Genomic DNA, 20,576 nt, shown 5'->3' with positions numbered 1-20,576 from the left:
TTTTCTTTTCTTTCTAGGTTCCATGAGAATGGTTTTATTGTAATATAGCTTGTCTTGGTTGTCGGAAATTTGCTTAGCTTTTAGAAAAAGGATCTAAGTTCTGCTTTGCCAAGATTATATATCTGAATGGGCTTTCTTGACATTACCGCTGAGGTTAGAACTGACGCTATTACTAAGGCTAGCTCCTGATGCAAATCTAACTGGCTACCTCACCCCTCCCCTTCTAAAGATGTAATGTTTGGCTAAGTAAGAGTAACATCTTGAAGTACAGGTCCATGAAGAAGAAGACAGGGTTTTTTGCTTTTTTTGCCTTTTGTCCTTCAAAGATAGACTTACCATCAGAAAAGGAGCAAATGTGCTGGTCTTTGAGGCAATGGAAAGGCTTTCTAACAACAAGAATAGGTATCACTTATGGGATTTTCTTATGTGGCACTCTTCAGTCTTCATATTCCATACACCTTACTTCATTTCATTGCTTCACTGCTATTTCACAGGTGAGGAAACTGAGGCACTCGTTAAAATTGTTTGTGAAGGTCATACAGATAAGTGACTGATTGAAATTCTGATCCAAACAGCCTGGCTCCAGTGACATCATCCATAAACACTGTATGAAACTGCTTCCCAACCACAGAGGAACCTGCTGAGTGCAGCCCATGCTTTGGGTGGCCAGTTGGCCATCCAAGATCTTCGCCAGGACAGTAGGCTGGCCTCTCACATGAGGACTGGCCCTGTAGGATCCACCTTTGTTCCTCCCCTGGTCCCCTCGGTCTCCTCCAGCAGTGTCAGCAGATGTGCTGTAGCACTGTGGGAGCTGCTGTTTCCGTTGGGGCATGTTCTGCCTTAGACTTGTAGCAACTTCTCTGCCTTGGAGGTCCTGTCTGATTCAACACTTTATTGATTAATTTCACCACTGTATCATTTCCCTCCCCATGGGCTTGCAAACCTCATCATAAATGTAAAAGTTCTAAGGTCAATGAATAAATAAAGAAGCGATAATGTCAAAAGCATTCTTTTTATCAGAAATTATTTATTTTATGATTACTTTTGATATTGTAAAGAGATCTGTGGAAGTCACATTATAGGGTGTTTAATCTAAGATTTTAAGGCTGATTGATTTTTTTTTCTTCCCTTAGAGATTTGAATTCTGGTTATGCCATTTTCTAGATTCATGACTTTAGGCAAATTAGTTACCTTTTCTGAGCCTCAATTGTATCATCTGTGAAAAGGGATGATAAGAACTGCACAGAGCTGTTGTAAGGATGAAGTGAGAGAGGCTTACTAAAAACCCCTGGTACAAGATAGATGTTAGGTAAATAGTGACTCTTTCCCTTCAGATAACCCTCAAATGGCTCTATATGTCAGGTGGACATAGACAAAGAAGAAAATGATTAAATCTACATTTAATTTCTCAGTGATTGCGTGTATTTTTACATACAGGGTAAACATTAGGAATGCTGGCAAGAGTAATGTTTAAAATTTGAGCCGGCTGAGCATTCTGTGAAATAATTGATTTGTTTTATGAATTAAAAAGGACTTCCCCATTTAGACTGGGAAGACATTATGGAATAAGTAGAAATTGAAATCACTGGAATTTTTATTTATACTAGAAAATTCCAGTTAAGAGTTTTAATCTTGGTTGTAAAAATCTGAGTTTTAAAGAGCTGACATAACACCACCCATAAATAGGTAGTTATTTTTACTTCCAATGAGGCAACGTATGATTAAAACTAAGTTGTTATTTTTAATGACTATTGATTGGTATGAATGAGAACAAGGTGCTGCAGTGAATGATAACTTGACATTTCGAATAAAAGCAGCATATTCACACTATGTGTCATGGATAATGGTACCAAACAGTAGTGATCTATTATTTTATTTTTAATAAAATATAGAAACAGTGAAAAGGAATGGCACTAGTATACTTAAATGTTAAGTTAAAATGACAGTAATATACTTAACTAAACATTCTATGTGTTCCTAAAAGATACTTACACGAAAAACTATAAAAAGAATATATGATCAAGAAAAGACATGGTTTCTGTTTTCAAGCAACTAATACAATACATAGACATATGAGTTGAGACTGTACAACTCCATGAATTAAAAATTAGCTCAATCCCCACAATAATAACAAATAATGCAAGAACATAGATATATATAAAAAGAGGTTGAAAGAAACTCAGAATTCAAACATTAAACAACATACTGTACAAAATGGCCCTGTTTTCAAAGATAAAATCAAGTCTGAATTCAGTGTGAGAACCAATTTAATTTAAAAAGTGAAGCTTTGATTATTTATATACTGCCAAGAGCTGGTATGACCAAATTTTTTACTTCTCAACTTTATTTTGTATTTATTATGTACATATGTGTATATTCATAAATATATATATATGTGTATATATATATATATATGGTTGTCAGAAAAGTCATGACGCATTTTTGCAACAAAAAACAGAAAAAATACGTCATGACTTTTCTGACAACCCAATGTGTGTGTGTGTGTGTGTGTGTGTGTGTGTGTGTATGATGTCTATACACATACACGTATGGGTATATGTAAGCAGAGCCACTGTTTTGGTCAATACATTCATACCATCCAGAGTAAACAATGATCCTTGTTAATATCAACAAGCATCAACACAAAGTGATGTAAGAGGGGGATTAACATGAGAAAAGCTTGCCCTTACAAAAAATTTTAACAACTCGCCTCCTTGTTACACCATGGAAACGTGTGGCTTTGTTTCCATGCAGACTAGACTGAGAGATTCCATCTGGTCAGCAACACTCATGTGTATGCTTTGGAAGTTTTCTTCATGTTTCATAAATCTTGTCATATATCAGGTTATTCTCAATATGGCCAAAGTAAATAATCTGCAGCCAGGAGAGTGAAAGATCATTTGTGCCCTAATCATAGAATGACCTTCTCCCTCAGCTAATGCCTTGGCTCCCCTTTCATTAATCAGGGTTTTAATGTGCAATATCTACTGATGTTAGAAGGGGTTTTCTATGAACACGTTTCAGAATATAAACTAGTCTGGATTTAGGATACTTAATTGTTTGAGTGACAGTCAAAATAACCCTTATATGGCTTTTTCTTTTTAATAATTGCAATATTGAGAAATGAGAGAAACTTAAGAGACTTCTGAGAGGACTGTCAATCTCCGGAACTTGGGAACTCTCATAAATCCTCTTGCCCCTGTTACCTCTGGCTAAACATGATTCAGCTTCATGCTCTAGTTTGATGGGCTCCCCCCCCGCCTGCCATTTTCAGCTATTAATCTCATTGTGCTTCTCTCTCTTGACACCAAACTACTCAGAATTTAACAAAACATTACTCAGACTGTAGGAACACAGATTCTTTGTGTTTTTCTGTGAAAGCTGCTTTTATCTAGACATTTCCTTTACCAGCCTATAAAACTGAAATGGAATTATGACCTCCTGTTGTACTGCTTTATGGCTCTGATGTCTTCTGTGACTCTTGTAGGGCCCCCATCTACACATTGGTTTGGCATTTCAACTGCATCTCTTTCTTGTACCTGGGTTGTAATTAGTGTTACCTACATCCCAGGTAGGACACTTGCTCTTGTTCCTATGGCAGCTTTCTTCTCATTACCCTCATCTCAGAAATGTGTTCAGGGCTAGCACATCTCACCCTTTCGCAATTTTCTATTTCTTGAATTCCCAGAGGGAAGAGCTTGCTTGTTCTGCATGGCTTGTCTTATCTTGTTTAAACAAAATTATCACTTAAGTGATAAGATACTTAGAATAAACAAGCCTGATGTACTGGGTGGTCCTACTCTTGACATAAATCCCAGACTTCAGACTGTGTACTCATTCATTCATTTATTCGTTCATTTGTTCATTCATTCATCCATTCAACAAATATGCATTGGGTATCTACCATGCACCAGCATTGATATAATGATGACTAAGACAATGTCTCCATTCTCCTAGAACTTATATTTCATTGAGGAATGACAGGTAGTAAACACATACAAATAACATATACTGGTGAGTACCATAAAAAAAAATAAAACAAGTATGGCTATTGAGAAAAAGGGGTTGGGGAGCAGCAGTTTAATATTAGACAGAACAATTGGGGAAGACCACTCTGAGAAAGTGACATTTGTGCTGATGATAAGAAAGAGTTAAGTACATGAGGGTATGGGGACATTGTAGCCAGAGGGAACAGCAAGTTCAAAGGCCTGGAGTCAGGAAATTGGAATATTAGAGAAAATGGTATAAATGCCAGTGTGCTTTTGCACCTTGGGCATACATTTCTGGATGGCAGTCTTAGCATTTCCATTCATCTCTAGACTTGTTCTGGGGAAACTGTGGTCACACCTGTGTTTTGGAGGAACCACTAGACCCTTTGACCTCTAACTCTGATTCTCAAAGTGGCCATGGTCCAGCTGAGCTAGGTACTTTGATATTGGATTTCTCTGAGTATTTCCCTGCATGTTACACAGGAACGGATTATAAAAAAAGCTAAGATCAAAACTGAACTTCTCCAAGATACAATCTATGAGTCAGAAGTAAATGGCTCATTTATCTTATATAGCAAATGACTAATATATGGTGGGAAGAAAGGGAGCGGGTTTTCTGGTAGTTTTTTTCTTCCAATCCTTTCCATCCCATTCCATTTCTTCCCCCCAACTCCCTGCCTTTTAAAAATTTGCCTTTCTGTCACAATTCAGTACCTTCTTTCCCATTCAATGTTGTTCTTTATGCTTGTTTTAAATATTATCTACTGATATAAAGTGATTGAATTAATAAAATTGTAGGGTTATTTTCTGTCGGGGTCTCCATCACTCCTAGTTTTGGTTCTCAATTTGGGAACACATGGGCTACTCTTGTTGACCCAGTCTTTGACTAAAATTGAAAAAGGATTGTGATTTTTTTTAAAAAAACAATTCTTAGCATTGCTTTATTGCTCCATTCATTGGGACCCCCAGAGTTTCAGCCCCTTGGCTGTGTGGAGAGGGATGAACGCATGCATGCCTTCACCTGCATGTTTCTCACAGGAGACAGAGAGAGACACATGCAGAAAATGACTCTGTGATAGTGTAAAGAGGCAGTCAAAGTCAAGGCAATAGCCCTGGAGAAATGGCAAGGCATGTTAGAGAGCAGAGTCAAGCGTTGCTGGAGTAGGTGTCTAGCCTCCAGCCCCTCAGAGATTTCCGGATCTGGCTCACTACCAGGAGTGCGATATCAGATCCAATGTAACCATGCGAAGCTTCTGGGAAGACACGGCATTCTTTGATATTTACCTTAAATCCTAATTAGTTGTATAATTGCTGCCCCAGTTTTCTTTTTTTTTTAATTAAAATTTATTGAGATAACAATGGTTCATAAAATTACATAGGTTTCAAGTGTACAATTCTGTAATACATCATCTATATATCACATTGTATGTTCACCACCCAGAGTCAGTTCTCCTTCCATCACCATATATTTGACCCCATCTACCCTATTCTACCACCGCTCTCCCTGCTTACCCTCTGGTAACCACTAAGTATTGTCTGTGTCTATGAGTTTTTGTTTGTCTTGTTCCTTTGTTGCTTTCAGGTTTATATGCCACGTATTAGTGAAGTCATATGGTTCTTGTGCCCTAGCTTTCTTGAACCACTGAATGATCTATGGCTACAGTTACTCAATTATTTTTTTCAACACAGGCAGTAATAATACTTTATAATTCCATAGTCCTTCAACATGAAGCCTGGCTCCGGGTTATGACGCAAATTGATGTTGCAAGTTTTATTATCTTTGCTTTCTGACTAAACAGTCAAGGATAGGTGAGGAAAGACTCCTTAAGATTTAGTTGATGTTTATGATGGGCAACTGAAACGCGGATGCTGCAAAATGAGAAGACAATTATAGACAAGGTTTCTACAGGCCCAATGTAGAAAAGAAGCTAGAAATTTTGTTTAAATCCTTCTCACTCAATACCTGTTTCATCTGAGGTGTTCACTTGAAGAACGAGAAAGGGTTTCATCTGGTTCAAGAAAGTGCAAGATCTTTAGTCATCAAAGAAATAATAATAATGCAGACCTTGTTCATAGTGTTAATATTTTTTAACTAAGAGGATAAAAATATAATGATATCAATATATTTAGGACCTGTAATTTTGCCAACCCCCCCACAAACACACAAAAGAAGCTGAAAAAGGTAATTTCAAAGCTCTTTTTAAAAAACATTGTATTATTACATTCAGCATATTAATAGTGAATAACAAAGCCCATTTTTGCATGTGGATGCAGCCATACAAAGTAAGCAGCACAGGACATTTGTAGAAAAATAGTAAGCTAAAAGAATGGATTTGTAGTACATATTTTTCATGCAAGGACTCTACTTATGAGAAAGTGTTCCTTGATAGGGGGAGGTGGAAGTATGCGGGATAGATTTTAGCTATAAGAATGTTTTAGCTATAAGAACTATTAGTAATATGAAACAGTGAAAATCAAAATGTCCAATAAAAGAGGCTTAGTTAGTAAATTTCCACATAATGAAAAACTATGCAGAAATTATAGTAATTTATTACAGAAAGATAATCATGACATATTTTCAAATGGAAAATTAACAGATTGAAAAATAGAATATATAGATTGAACCATATGAAATTGTTGCTTTTGTAGGTCAAAAGTGGTTGAATATCAGTTATTCATTACCAAACTAAAGTATGATACCATTTTTGTAAATAATAAAAATAAAACTGTTGAGTATATGCACTTGTGTGCACATAGAAGTACTCTAAAAATGCATTTACCAAGGTTTACAATAGTTGTCTTCAAGATAATAGTCTTAAGAGTCTTATTACAATTATTAATTTTTAAAGAAAAGCCTTTACTCTACCATCTTTTCTGACTTTCAGGAAAAAAGAATAGTCTTAATAATAAGGAAAATAATGAAATAAACTTCATTTTAAAAAAATAAAAAAGAATTTGATTTGCCACAAATTTGCATTCTTTTTATTCAGTGATAACGCCTTCTGCTATTATCCCTTATCCATCTTTGATTCCTCTTCTTTTTACTATAGTAAAAGACCATATCCCTCATCCTAGAGTAGGTATTTTTAAAAATAGCCAGCAAAATGTGAGCAAAGAAGAAAAATGCATGGTCTGAAGCTCAATTAACTGACTGGTGCCTTCAATTAGCCAAAATGTTCTCTTCCAAACAATGTCCAGAATTTGACCAACACACACACACACACACACACACACACACACACACACACATTGGTTGAGTTCATGTTTTGAGTCATTTTTAGATAGTTGCTAGTTGGTAATGAATAGAAGTGCTGGATATGTGCTAGCAGCAACAAAATGAGGATGAAGGATAATCTCTTTATAATCCAAATTAGTGTGAAATGGTACTCAGTTGCCCATGTGCCATGGCACTCTTGGTCTCATCTTTTCTTCAATCTAGTTCTATGACTCGACAGTTTTTGGACATCTTGAAAGAAGCTTATTCTGGCCTCATTCACACCCTGTGTGGCTGTGGGATCCAATTCACTCAGCAATTTCAGTACCTAGTCTTACCTTCCTGAGTCCATTTGCTCTCTGAGAATACTATAGACATCGATACACATTTAGCCCAATATCCTATCATATTTACACCTACTGTTATCATCACTGGCAAATGTAAAATGACGATCACAATTATGGCCTCGAGAAAGTGCAAGATCTTTAATCAGGAAAGAAAAATTAGATTATCTTCACTCAACTGTTCTTCCTAACAAAATAGTAGATTCATATTAGAGAAAAATTTTCTGAAACAAAATATGAACCTAAATAATTTTACTGTAATTTTGATAACAATTATCTTTCAACCACATGAGATGATTGTTTGGGTACCATAAAAATTAGTTAGTGGAACCAATTATTTCACTGATTTCCACAAGAAACCCTTTTCCATCTAGCATTTCATAATTAGGGTAATCTTTTTTGAAGATATGTTCACATTATACCAGCATATCTATTTATTTTCCCCCAATTCCCATATGACATCTTTGTTTTTCTGATTCCAGTGGCTCTCAAGTTTTAAGTATAATAATCACCTGCAAAGTCTGAAGAAAATGAAGATTAAGAAGCTTCATGTCTTGAGATTTTGATTCAGTAGGTCTGACATAAAATTAAACTACAGTAATACCTTGGTTTGTGAGCATAATTCGTTCCAGAAACAAACTATTTGTATTGAAAGACATTTACCATGTTAAAATGTATTAGAAATGTTTGATCATCTTGCAGAACACTCACAAAACAAGTTACTCACAATCCAAGGTTTTACTATACCTGCATTTTGATCAGGCACCCCAGAGATTTTGATGCATTGTCAAATTGGGAAAAGAACGTTTATAGTCCTTACTTTACCAAATGGCCCGAAAGAGATTTTTCTGACATCTTTCACCCTTCTTCCAAGTGCTCAGTCTTTCTGGACCCTTTAGAAAACTTGATATCCCTCCACATCCCCAATATTAAATTATTTGCCATTTTATTATAAAGGGCAAGTTCATAATCATCTTTGGTTATATGAGTTTCCTTTGGAACTTAACCACTATCCCAAGAACTTTAAGCAGCAAATCCTTTCCAAGGAAGATGTTTTAACTCCGTATGTGAAGTTAAAACCTCTGTTAATCAGAAAATTGACATATATTCTAAGTTAATGAGCAATTGATGTATTTGGATTTTTAACCTCACTGGCTAATTTTAGCAAGGCTCACCAATAGTTATGAGTACATCTAGGTTTTTGAGACCAAGGATTAGTTTCATGGTTTTAGTACATACTTTCTTTTACCAGTATTTAGTCCAAGATATAAAAAAAATAATATCAGCTCTAAACTCTTTGTTTAAGATTTTTTTTATGCATTTAGGAAATAATAACTGGCAATTGTTTTCCCCTACTGCTTGATGAAGAATTTTGCTCTATGAGTAAAAAATGCAGAACATGGAGTCCACCTGTTTCCACCTCACAGCCAGACAACCTTCTTTCTCTCTATGAAAGTTGAGCTACAGAGTTCTTCCTTTCCCAGGATTCAGAGATCATCGTCCCAGCTGTGATATGCAGTCTTAAAACACAAAACATCTGGAGAAATGATATGAACAGTTCATCTTTCCTTATTTATGTTTGAAAGCTGAGGCAATGTTTATGGAATGAAGAATTTGTTTAAATGAATGTCTGAACATTATGAATTCCTTGTCACACTTTATCTGGCTTCACAATTGATGTAGTGAACCAAGATCTCTCTGTACATATATGTACTGACAAAAAGACAGACATATAGACCAGTGAAATAGAATAAAGCGCCCAGAATTCAACCCTCCAAATATGGTCAAATAATTTTTTACAAGAGTACCAAGACCTTTCAATAGAGAAGGGACAGTCTTTTCAACAAACGGTGCTGAGAGAACTGGATTTCCACACACAAGAGAATTACATTGGACCCTTAACTACTGCCATACATAAAAATTAACTCAAAGTGGATCAAAGACCTAAATGTAAGATTTAAAAGAATAAAAGTCTTAGAAAAAAAGGGCAAAATCATGACATTTGATTTGTCAATGAGTTTTTACACGTGACACCAAAGGCATATACAACAACAACAAAAAAGTAGACAAGTGGGACTCCATGAAAATTTTGTGAGTCAAAGACATCAACAGAATAAAACAGCAACCAGCAGATAGGGAGAAAATACAGAGGGTGCCAAAAAAAATTTATACATATTTTAAGAAAGGAAACAACTCTATTAAAATTACACTGATGGTAACCACTTTGAGCACCTCTTGTAATTGCAGAAGTCAAACATGATTTGTATTCATCTTTTGTTATTGGTATATATTGAGTATCACAATTTTAATACAGTTTTTCCTTTTTTAAAATGTGTATACATTTTTTGGCAACATCTGCATTTACAAATTATGTATTATTAAGGCAATATCTAGAATATATAGAAAACTGCTAAAACTCAATAACAACAACAAATAACAACTTGATTCAAAAGTGAGCAAAGGATTTGAATAGCTATTTCTTCAAAGAAGATATACAAATGGACAACAAACACATGAAGAGATGCTCATCAATGATCATAGAAAAATGCAGGTTAAAAGTACATGTGACACCACCTCACACCCATTAGGGTGGCTATTATAAACAAACAAACAAACAAAAACAGAAAATAAGTTTTGGTGAGAATGTGGAGAAATTGGAATTCTGTGCACTTTTGGTGGGCATGTAAAATGGTATAGTCACTACAAAAAACAGTATAGTAGTTCCTCAAAACCTTAAAAATAGAATTACCATGTGACCCAGCAATTCAACTTCTGGGTACATACCCAAAAGAACTGAAAGAACGGTCTCAAAGAGATGCACTCATGTTCATAACAACATTATTCACAATAGCTACAGCATGGAATCAATCCAAGCATCCTTCAATACATGAATAGATAAGCAAAACATAGTATATACAAAAAAAANTTTTTTTTTAGCTGAGCCATCCTGCTACCTGTTGGCAGCTCAGCGGCTGCTCAGCTCGGGCTGGACTCGAACCGCTGTTGCTCAGAGCTCAAACTTTTGAGCGAGCTCTTAACCAACTGAGCCACTCGGCCGGCCCAAGAAAGGAAATTTTGATATCTGCTATATCATGGATGAATCGTGAAGACCTGATGCTACATTAAATAAGCCAGTCACAAAAAGACTAATGTTGTGTGATTCCACTTATTTTAGATGCTTAAAGTAGTCAAAATCATAGAGATGAAAAGTAGAATGGCAGTTGCCAGAGGCTTGGATGAAGAAGGAATGAGAGTTATTGTTTAATGGATATAGAGTTTCAGTTTTACAACATGAAAGAGCTATGGAGATAGATGGTAGTGATAGTTACATAACATTATGAATGTATTTAATATCAGTGAACTGTACACTTAATTGTGGTTAAGTTGGCAAATCTTTTAATGTGTATTTTATCACAATAATAAAATAGAAACACACACACACATACACACATCATTTAATGTAATTCATCATTAACAAACTAAAAACAGATAATAGATTAAAAAAAAGCATCTTTTTAAATAAAACCCAACATTCATTCCTGATTAAAACTCTCAGCAAAATAAAATAAAAGGGAATCTTACCCTGATAAAAGACATCTCAGAAAAACCTGTAGGAAATATCATTATTCATAATGATGAAAGATAATGCTTTTGCTCTAAGATTGGGAACGGATAAGGATTACCACTATCACCACTACTATTCAACATCATACTGGAGTTTTTGGCTTAGGTCTTCATCCTCCTGGCAGTGTTTTTGAAAAGTATTAATTTAAACATTTTATGAATTTCAATTTATCAGTTTGCTCTTTACGGATTGTGATTTTTATGTCATACCTTAACATTTTTTTTGCCTATCTCAAGGTCAATATTCTCTTATTTTTTCTAAAAGTTTTATACTTTTATGTTTTATATTTATGAATATACATCTATAATCTATTTTTTAGTTTAATTTTGTTTACAGTGAGAGATAGGGATCAAGGGTAACTTTCTTGTAAATATATATCCAATGGTCCTATCATACTTTGTTGAAAAGACTATCATTTCTGTATTTTGTACCTTTTGCAACATATATGTGGCTCTACTTCTGAGTTCTATTCTATCTTATTGTTCTATTTGTCTATCTTGATGCCAATACCACACTTATTATAATGTAACTTTATAATGTATCTGTAAAATCAGACTGTTTCTTTGAGTATACTATGTTTTTTGCATTTCCACATGAATCTCAGAATCCACTTGTCAATTTTTGTCAAAAAACTCATTGGGATTTTTATTGAGAGTACATTGTAGATCAATTTGGAGAGAACTGGCATTATAACATTATCAAGTCCTCCTAACTATGAACATGGTATATCTCTACATTTATTTAATTTTCTCAGCAAAGCTTTACAAGTTTTTAGTGTTTAGGTCTTTTACATCTTTTGTCATATTTTTGCACTATTGTAAGTAGAGTTGTTTTTCAATTTCTGATTGTTAGTTGCCAGTGCATAGATATATAATTGATTTTTGTATGTATATTGATCTTGTATCTGCCAACATGGCTAAAATCATTTGTTCTGTTAACCTTTTTGTATATTTCATCACATTTTCTACAAATGTTGTCTGCAAATAGCATTTTACTTTTTTCTTTCCAATATAGATGTCTTTTATTTCTTTTCCTTGCCTTTTTGCACAGGTCACAACCTCCAATAAATGTGGAATGATAGTAGTGAGAGTGTATATCTTTGTCTTGTTCCTGATATTAAAGTAATGTATTCAGTCTTTCTTTCTTACATTTGAAGTTAGTTGCAGTTTTCTTATAGATGCCTTTGTCAGGCTGAAGAAGTTCTCTTTTATTCTTATTTTGTTGAGAGCTTTTTCTTCTTTTTTAAAAAAGGAAAATGTTAGATTTCATCAAATACTCTACATGCATCTATTGAGCTGATAACTTGTTTTTTAGTTATTTTTTAATATGGTGTACTACTGTAACTGTGCTTTGAATATTAAACCAACCTTGAATTCCTGGTATAAAGTCTATTTGGTCATGTTTGATAGTTTCTTAAAAAGTTAAACATACACCTACCATAAAATCAAACCACTCTACTTTTAGGTATTTACCCAAGCAAAATGAATGCATATGTCCATAAAAATCATATTTCTGACAACAGATTTATATCTAAAACACATTTTTAAAAACTCTCAAATACCACTAAAAAAAAATGAGTAAAAGACCTGAATGGATCATTCACTAAAGAAAATGTGTAGATGGCAATTAAGTATGTTAAAACATTCTTCACCATTAGGAAAATGCAAATTAAAACCATAATGAGATAACACTACACACCTATTGAAATTGTAAAAAAGTAAAGAAAAGCATGCAATGCCAAGTGCTGATGGGGATGTGAAGCTATGGGAATTTCATACATAGCTAATGGGCGTATAATATGTACAGGATAATGTACAGTGTACACAAATGTACAGTATAAAATATAGTATTGAAATATTTGGCAACTTTCTAAATAAAGTTAAACATTATCATATTACTCAAAATTTTCATGCATAGTTGATTACATGGGAGAAAAAAATAACTTATGTTCACAAAAATACCTGAATATGAATGCTTAGCTGAAATTGCCTAAAATTGGAAACAACTCAGGTAAATAGTATGATATTAAAAATCTAATAGGAAAGAAATAAATATTATATCTTATCACCACTCTCTTCCAAAAAGTTGTGGGACGTGATTTCAAGATTAAAGGGTATCCAGGGGAAAACTATATATCAAAGCATCCAATCACACCAAAGATGGACAAAGCCTTTAAGAGAGAGCTCAGGGAGAAAACAGTATCGTTAGCATTCAGAACTTGTTAACACACAAACTGGAATGATTTAACAATATGGAAAGGATTTATATTATTGAAGATAATTTATGTTGATCATTCCTCCTTGGAATAATATTATTTACTTACTTACCAGTATATGTGAAGTAGCTTGGATCTCAATTTTTGTTGAAGTCTGAATAGAGTTATTATACAGACAAAGGTTCACAGAAGTGAGCTTTATGTTGGCCAAAAGCTTATTTGCATATCATGCATTTTCTAATGTCTCTTATTGAAAGTAGATTTTTTTTTCTCAAGGTAATATTTAGAAGCTATAACTTCAGCTTTTAACAGATACAAAAAAATCAATAAGCCACTCAAATTATCTAATATTCTCAGTCCTCCCAATTCAGACCAAAGTATGGGGGGGGGGAAATCAAATAATACTTCAAAGGGTTGTGATCAAATTATTTTTTTCCCTTCAATGTAAATATAAAGTCCAAGTCATACAGAGAGAAGTTTTGTTGTAGTCGAGACACATTTCAATGTGTACCAGTAACTTCTGACTACCAAAAGAAACAAATAATTATGAAAAATGGAGGTCAGCTTTAGAAAGATTATCTATAACTGAATAAAGACAAATTGTACCCTAAGGAATCTCATGGGATCATTTTTTTTAAGAGGAAAAGCAGGTAAAAGATTTTTTAAGGTGACTTACTAATAAAGCAGTAGGATGTTCCCAGGAACCACCATGACCAATGCTTAATCACTATTTGGAATTAGAATGAGCATACCCTAAAACTGTGCACAATGCCTTATGGATATATTTGAGTTCAAAACCTTCATATTTCTGGGTATATATTATAGGCAAGGGTTAGGACCAGGGTCCCTCTCAGCTGCCTTCAAAGTTTAAACAGGCTTACCTTGTGCTAGTATCAGTCTTTTGTTATCTACACATATCTTATGAAAATCAATAGCCATCCAAAAAAATGAGGTTATTGGTAAGATGTTTACTGCTAAAGGATCTTTGCATATCAAATAGCCAAGGTTTCTCTAATTTGCTCATAAACCTTTCTGTGTACCTTTTGGTCATGGGGCTATGTCAATCTAGAGTATAAGCCAGCTGAACTAGTTCTCTTAAGGCCAAAGATAGAATTTCTCTGAAGAGGAAAAACAAACAAACCAACAAAACCTCTTTCAGTAAATAAATAGGAGCATTTCTCTCAGCCATAATACAATTATTTAGAAATATAGCAAATACTATGGATTAATTAATTTATTTAGTCTTTCAACAATATATATTGGCTACCTACTATGTTTCAGGAATTATTCTAAGTGCTGTGGATACAGTGGTAAACAAATTAAAAGCCTTTGCCCTCAAGGAGTTTATGGTTTAACAAGTAAAAAGCAATATATAAATAAAGTATAATGTTGTATAGTGATAGATGCTATGGAAAAGTAAAGCAAGACAGAGAGCTAGATGGAAAAGGATTCTCTCACTGTAAATATTTACTTAATGTTTCATCCCAATCTTCTAAAACCATCCACATAGCCATGAATCCTACATGTTGATGTAGTCTAAAAATGAACAATAAATCGAACGTAACAGTTTATTTTTATAAGCATGTACTTATCATATCCAGGTTTTATTATTGTTTATGTGTCTAAAATTTATCAGCCAATAGTTTCTAGAATTTTGTCCAAGAGTGATGAAGGCAAGATGTCAGGTGGCTAATGAAATAACCTTTATACTGTTTACTTTCTCACTTTTTCTATTTTGACAATGTGAAAATAATAAGGATTTTTTCCAAATAGTTTAGTTTGAATGCTTTTCTTTAAATTTTGTATTGTGAAATTGAACAGAGATAAATGTTTTTAGAACATAGATCTTCACCTTAACAAACTATTGAAATGCAAACACCATTAAAAAAGTTCAGGTCAAGAAATACACCATTGCTTACCTCCCAGAAGTTCCCCAGGCACCCCGTCCCTTCACTCCTTGGGTTAACCAGTAGCCTGACTTTTATGATTTCACCACATATGAAAAAATCCTATACAACAGAATTACTTTTGCCTTGGTGCTATCAGAGATTTTAAAATTTGCCATTCTGATGACTACATAGGAGATTGCATTAAATCTATAGAGCTATTTGAGGAGAATTGATATCATTATACTATTGAATCTTTTACTCCATAAATGTGGTGTGTCTCTCAACTGTTTTGACTTCTTTTATAACTCTCAGTAAAGTTTTGTAGTTTTCCCCATAGATGTTTTGCACATTTTACGCTGGGCTTATTTCCAGGTAGTTTCTGTTTTTGATTCTATTACAATTAGCATTTTCTTTTTTGAAGTCTTCTAATTGTTACTAGTATACAAAAAGAAAATTGATTTTTGCATATTAAAGTTGTATCCAGAAAACTTATGGAAATTTCTTATAAATCTTTTATTTTTAAATTCTTTTGGATTTTCTATGTATACAAATAATATCTATGGTGAAAACTTCCCTGTTCTTTTGATTCTTAATGTATTATGTATGTGTGTATGTATGTATGTATGTATGTACGTACATACAAATGTATGTACGTATGTGCATACATATGTCTTACTGCACTGGTTAGAACCTCCAATGCAATTTTGCATAGAGTCATAAAATGCATCCTTTTCTTATTCCCAATTTCAAAGGGACAGCTTTCGACATTTACCATTAAAATATTGTAGTTTTATAGATCGTCATCAGATTAGGATTTTCTCTCCCTACTTTGCTAAGGGTTTTTATTTTTAAGTACATATTGTATTTTATCTATTGTTATGTCAGCCTCTATGAGCATATGGTTTTTCAGATTTCATTAGTTACATTAAATACTTTGTTGTTTTTTTTAAAATGTTAAAACCTTGCATGTAAGGAACAAAACTCATTTGCTCATGATGTTTCTTTTAGGTATTGTTCCAATCAATTTGTTAAAATTTAGTTTATTAGAGAAAGAGACTTCTAATACCTGTTTTTAGTGTCATGGAGTTTTGATGTGAAGGTTATTGAAAACTCATAAAATGTGTTGGGGATTTTACCTTCTTTTTCTATTCTCTGGAGAGGTTTGTCTAAGATTGTAGATATTTTTCCATATGTGTTAGGTAAAAATCATTGGTGAAACCATCTGGATCTGAATTTTCTTAGTGGTAACATTTTAATTAACAATTCAATTTACTTAATACTAATAGGGCTAAAAAGATTTTCTGTTTCTTCTGTGTCACCTTTAGTAAGTTGTAGTTTTCCAAGAATTTGTTCATTTCATCTAGGTTTTCATCTTTTTGGCATAATGTTTATAATCTATTCATTTTTTAAAGATTTTTATTGGGGAATTGAGGGCATGGGAACAGTGCTGGGGAATTGAGGGAAGGGGAATAGACAAGTTGCTGTCGTTTTGTTCTTCAGTCTAGTTGTGGAGGATGTTGCTTCACTGGCTCAAGTTGGCACCATCATTATGCTCTTTCTGGGTGAGGCAGATCAGTCACTGGCTTCTGGACAGCCACTCACACTGGCTGCTGGCTACATACGGTGGCCTATGGCAACCCACTGCCACAGGGGCTGCAGCCTACGCCCTCTCCAGCAACTCACAGCAGCCCAGCTCCGGGTTGAGCTGTTGTTCAACATCTTAGCTGTGGAGGGCAGTGTCACTGGCCCTCATATGTGGGATCCGAACTGGGGCCATCTGGAGTCCCAAGCCAGTTCTTAACCATCGCGCCACTCGGCCGGCCCTCTATTCATTAATTTTCAATGTCTGCAGTAACTTTTGTAATGTCTTCCTTTTCATCTTTTTTTTTCTTTTAAATTAAGGTTTATTGGGGTGACAATTATTAGCAAAGTTACATAGATTTCAGGTGTACAATTCTGTAATACATCATCTATATATCTCATTGTATGTTCACCATCCAGAGTCAGTTCTCTTTACATCACCACATATTTGATCCCCTTTACCCTCATCTACCACCCTCCTCCTCCCTCACCCTCTGGTAACCTCTAAACAATTGTCTGTGTCTATGAGTTTTGTTTCTTCATTTGTTTTTCTTGTTCTTTTGTTGTTTTCAGTTTTATATACCACATGTCAGTGAAATCATATGGTTCTCTACTTTTCCTGTCTGACTTATTTCGCTTAGCATTATAATCTCAAGATCCATCCATGTTATTGCAAATGGCACTATTTCATCTTTTCTTATGGCAGAATAGTATTCCATTGTTGATATATACCACAACTTCTTTATCCATTCATCTATCAAAGGACACATTGGTTGTTTCCATATCTTGGAAGTAACAGCTAAAATAAATGAATGGGATTATATCAAACTAAAAAGCTTCTGCACAGCAAAAGAAATCATCAACAAAATAAAGAGGCAACCAACTGAATGGGAGATTTTTGCAAGCAACGCCTCTGATAAGGGGCTAATATCCAAAATATATCAGGAACTCATACAACTCAACAACAACAAAAGCAAACAATCCAATTAAAAAGTGAGCAGAGGACCTGAATAGACATTTCTCCAAAGAGGACATATAGATGGCCAATAGACATATGAAAAAATTCTCAACATCATTAATCATCAGAGAAATGCAAATAAAAACTGTGATGAGGTATCACCTCACACCAGTTAGAATGGCTATCATCAACAAGACAAATAATAAGTGTTGGAGAAGCTGTGGAGAAAAAGGAACCCTCATACACTGTTGGTGAGAATGCAGATTGGTGCAGCCTCTATGGAAGGCAGTGTGGAGATTCCTCAAAAAATTAAAAAGAGAATTGTCATATGACCCAGCAATTGCTCTTTTGGGTATCTACCCAAAAAACCTGAAAACATTTATACATAAAGATATATGTTCTCCTATGTTCATTGCAGCTTTATTTATGGTGGCCAAGACATGGAAACAACTTTTTCATCCTTGATAATAGGTGCCTTTTTTTTTTCATTAATCTTACTTGATATTTGTTAACTTTTGTTAACTTTCATTATTGTCTTCAAATAAAAAACATGGCTTTGTCAATCTTCTCTATTACATGTTTGTTTTCTACTTGTTTTTTTTTGTAATGTTGAAATTGATTGAGACCTACAAATAAAATGCTATTTTATTTTATTTTCAATCGTTCCTATATTTATGACCTTTCCTAGCACAATTTTCCTTTTATTTGAAGAACATTCTTTTGAATTTCCTTTACTGCAGGTCAGCACTAGTTAACACATTTTATTATTTATGTGTGTGTGTGTGTGTATTTGATTCTTATTTTTGAAGATTATTACAAGTTTGCTTATTTCTTGCCTTAATGCATTGAAAATGCTACTCTGCTATTGTCATCTGACTTCCATTACCATTGTTGTTAAATTATTAGCTGTCTAAATTCTGATGAATCTTTGTGGATATATTTGACTCCCCCATTATGCTTAATATTTTCCCTCTGTCTTTGGTGTTTTGCAGTTTTACTATGATGTATTTTTCTTCATATTTCTTCTTATTTGCCCTATTTGAGATCCACTGGGATTCTGAACTTGTAAATTGTTTTTTTTAACAGTTCTGGAAAATTATCAACTATAATCTTTTCAATAATCTTCTGTTTAATTCTCTCTTATAGGACTACAATCATTTGAATATATGATTTTTAATGTATGTTCTATGCTTCTACTTAATCTTCTCCATTTTCTATTTATCAGTGTCTCTGCTTTTTCTTTTTGATGTTTTCTTTTCTCCTATCTGATTCTACTAATTTTTTAGTAAATAATTTCTAACCTGCTCCTTTTTAGTTTTAAATTTTTAGTCTGTTCTCTTTTTGAATCTGCTATGCCATATATATATATAATCTCCTCATATGCCTTATAATCTTTGAAATTGTGCTGGGCATTGTGATAAAAATATATGCAGAAATAATCTGAAGACTAGCATGATGTTATTTTCTTCTCATGATGATTTTCTAGTGCTCTTTCCAGGTACTTGAAAAGTCCTAGGAATCAGAATCACATTAATCCAAATTCAGAATTTGACTATGTAGATGACTAAAAGCAGGACTGCAATCTTTACAAGGGCTGCTTTATTTACAGTTCATGTTTTCTACATATCAGCCCAAAGTGGAGAAAAACATATCAGGTTCCTAATCATGACTGGGCCATTATTGTGACTTCTGTTTCAATAGACTTAATGATATTAAGAGTACAGGTCTGCCTCTTAGCTGTCTCTTCGGTTTTGGAAAAATCAATAAGTTACAGACTCATCTCTCTGGAGTCTCATCCCCTCCACAATCTCAGCCTGGTAATTCCTCAATATTTTATTAGAACTTTGATATATTTAGGACAATGCTGTTTTCTCTTTTGGGCTTCAAAAAAATTTCACCCTACGTTTTTAGTTGTCTTCTACATAAGGGCTGGCAGGAATTTAATAGTCTGCTTTTCTCAGTATTGTAAGTCCAAGAATGAATGTTTAGGCACAAAAGTTTTGATTAATTGTAGTAATAACTACTTCTTACTTAGGACTTGATATATACCCCAATACTTGTGCTAAAAAGTACTTATATAAATGATTTTATTTAAACCTCATAATAGTCTCTTGTGAAAGATTTTGTTATAATAATTTTATGATGAAAAAACTGAGGCTCAGATAGGTTAAGTGCTTTGGTCAAGGTCACATAGCTTCTAAGTAGCAGAGCAAGGATTACAGCTTAAATGGGTCTAACACAAAAACATAAACTTTCCCCATCTATTTTGATTCTTACCTTAAAAAGTGAGGTCTGTTTTGATGTTATTTTTACAAAGTTGTATATATATATTTCTTTGACTCAATAACCACTTTTGAAGTAGTCAATTTTGATGCTGTATGATTTTAAATTAAAATGTATTGAGACATTCTATTGACTTCATAATTTTGTCTGATATTTTAAAACAGAATAGTGGTTCTTATAAGTCTTTAAGTGAAACTATCTCATGACACTTTAACATGTTTTAGTGGCATATGGGTGGATAGCATACAGTTATGCATAAAAATCTGTGATTCACAACACCCCTTATATATTCTTTCTCATTATACAAACTGATGCAAAGACCATCTTATATTTCAGAGCACACCTGAATGTCAAAAATACAATTGTTAGTTGAAATTAGAATATAATAATAACATTGACTATGAAGTGGACTCCCCAAAAGGACATGGGTTCATCTGGCCCCCTAATAAATACTTACAACATTATAGATTATATTCCT

Source organism: Hipposideros armiger, unplaced genomic scaffold, assembly GCF_001890085.2.
Source record: "Hipposideros armiger isolate ML-2016 unplaced genomic scaffold, ASM189008v1 scaffold_2, whole genome shotgun sequence".
Lineage (NCBI taxonomy): Eukaryota > Metazoa > Chordata > Mammalia > Chiroptera > Hipposideridae > Hipposideros > Hipposideros armiger.
Note: the sequence above shows the minus strand (reverse complement) of the source record.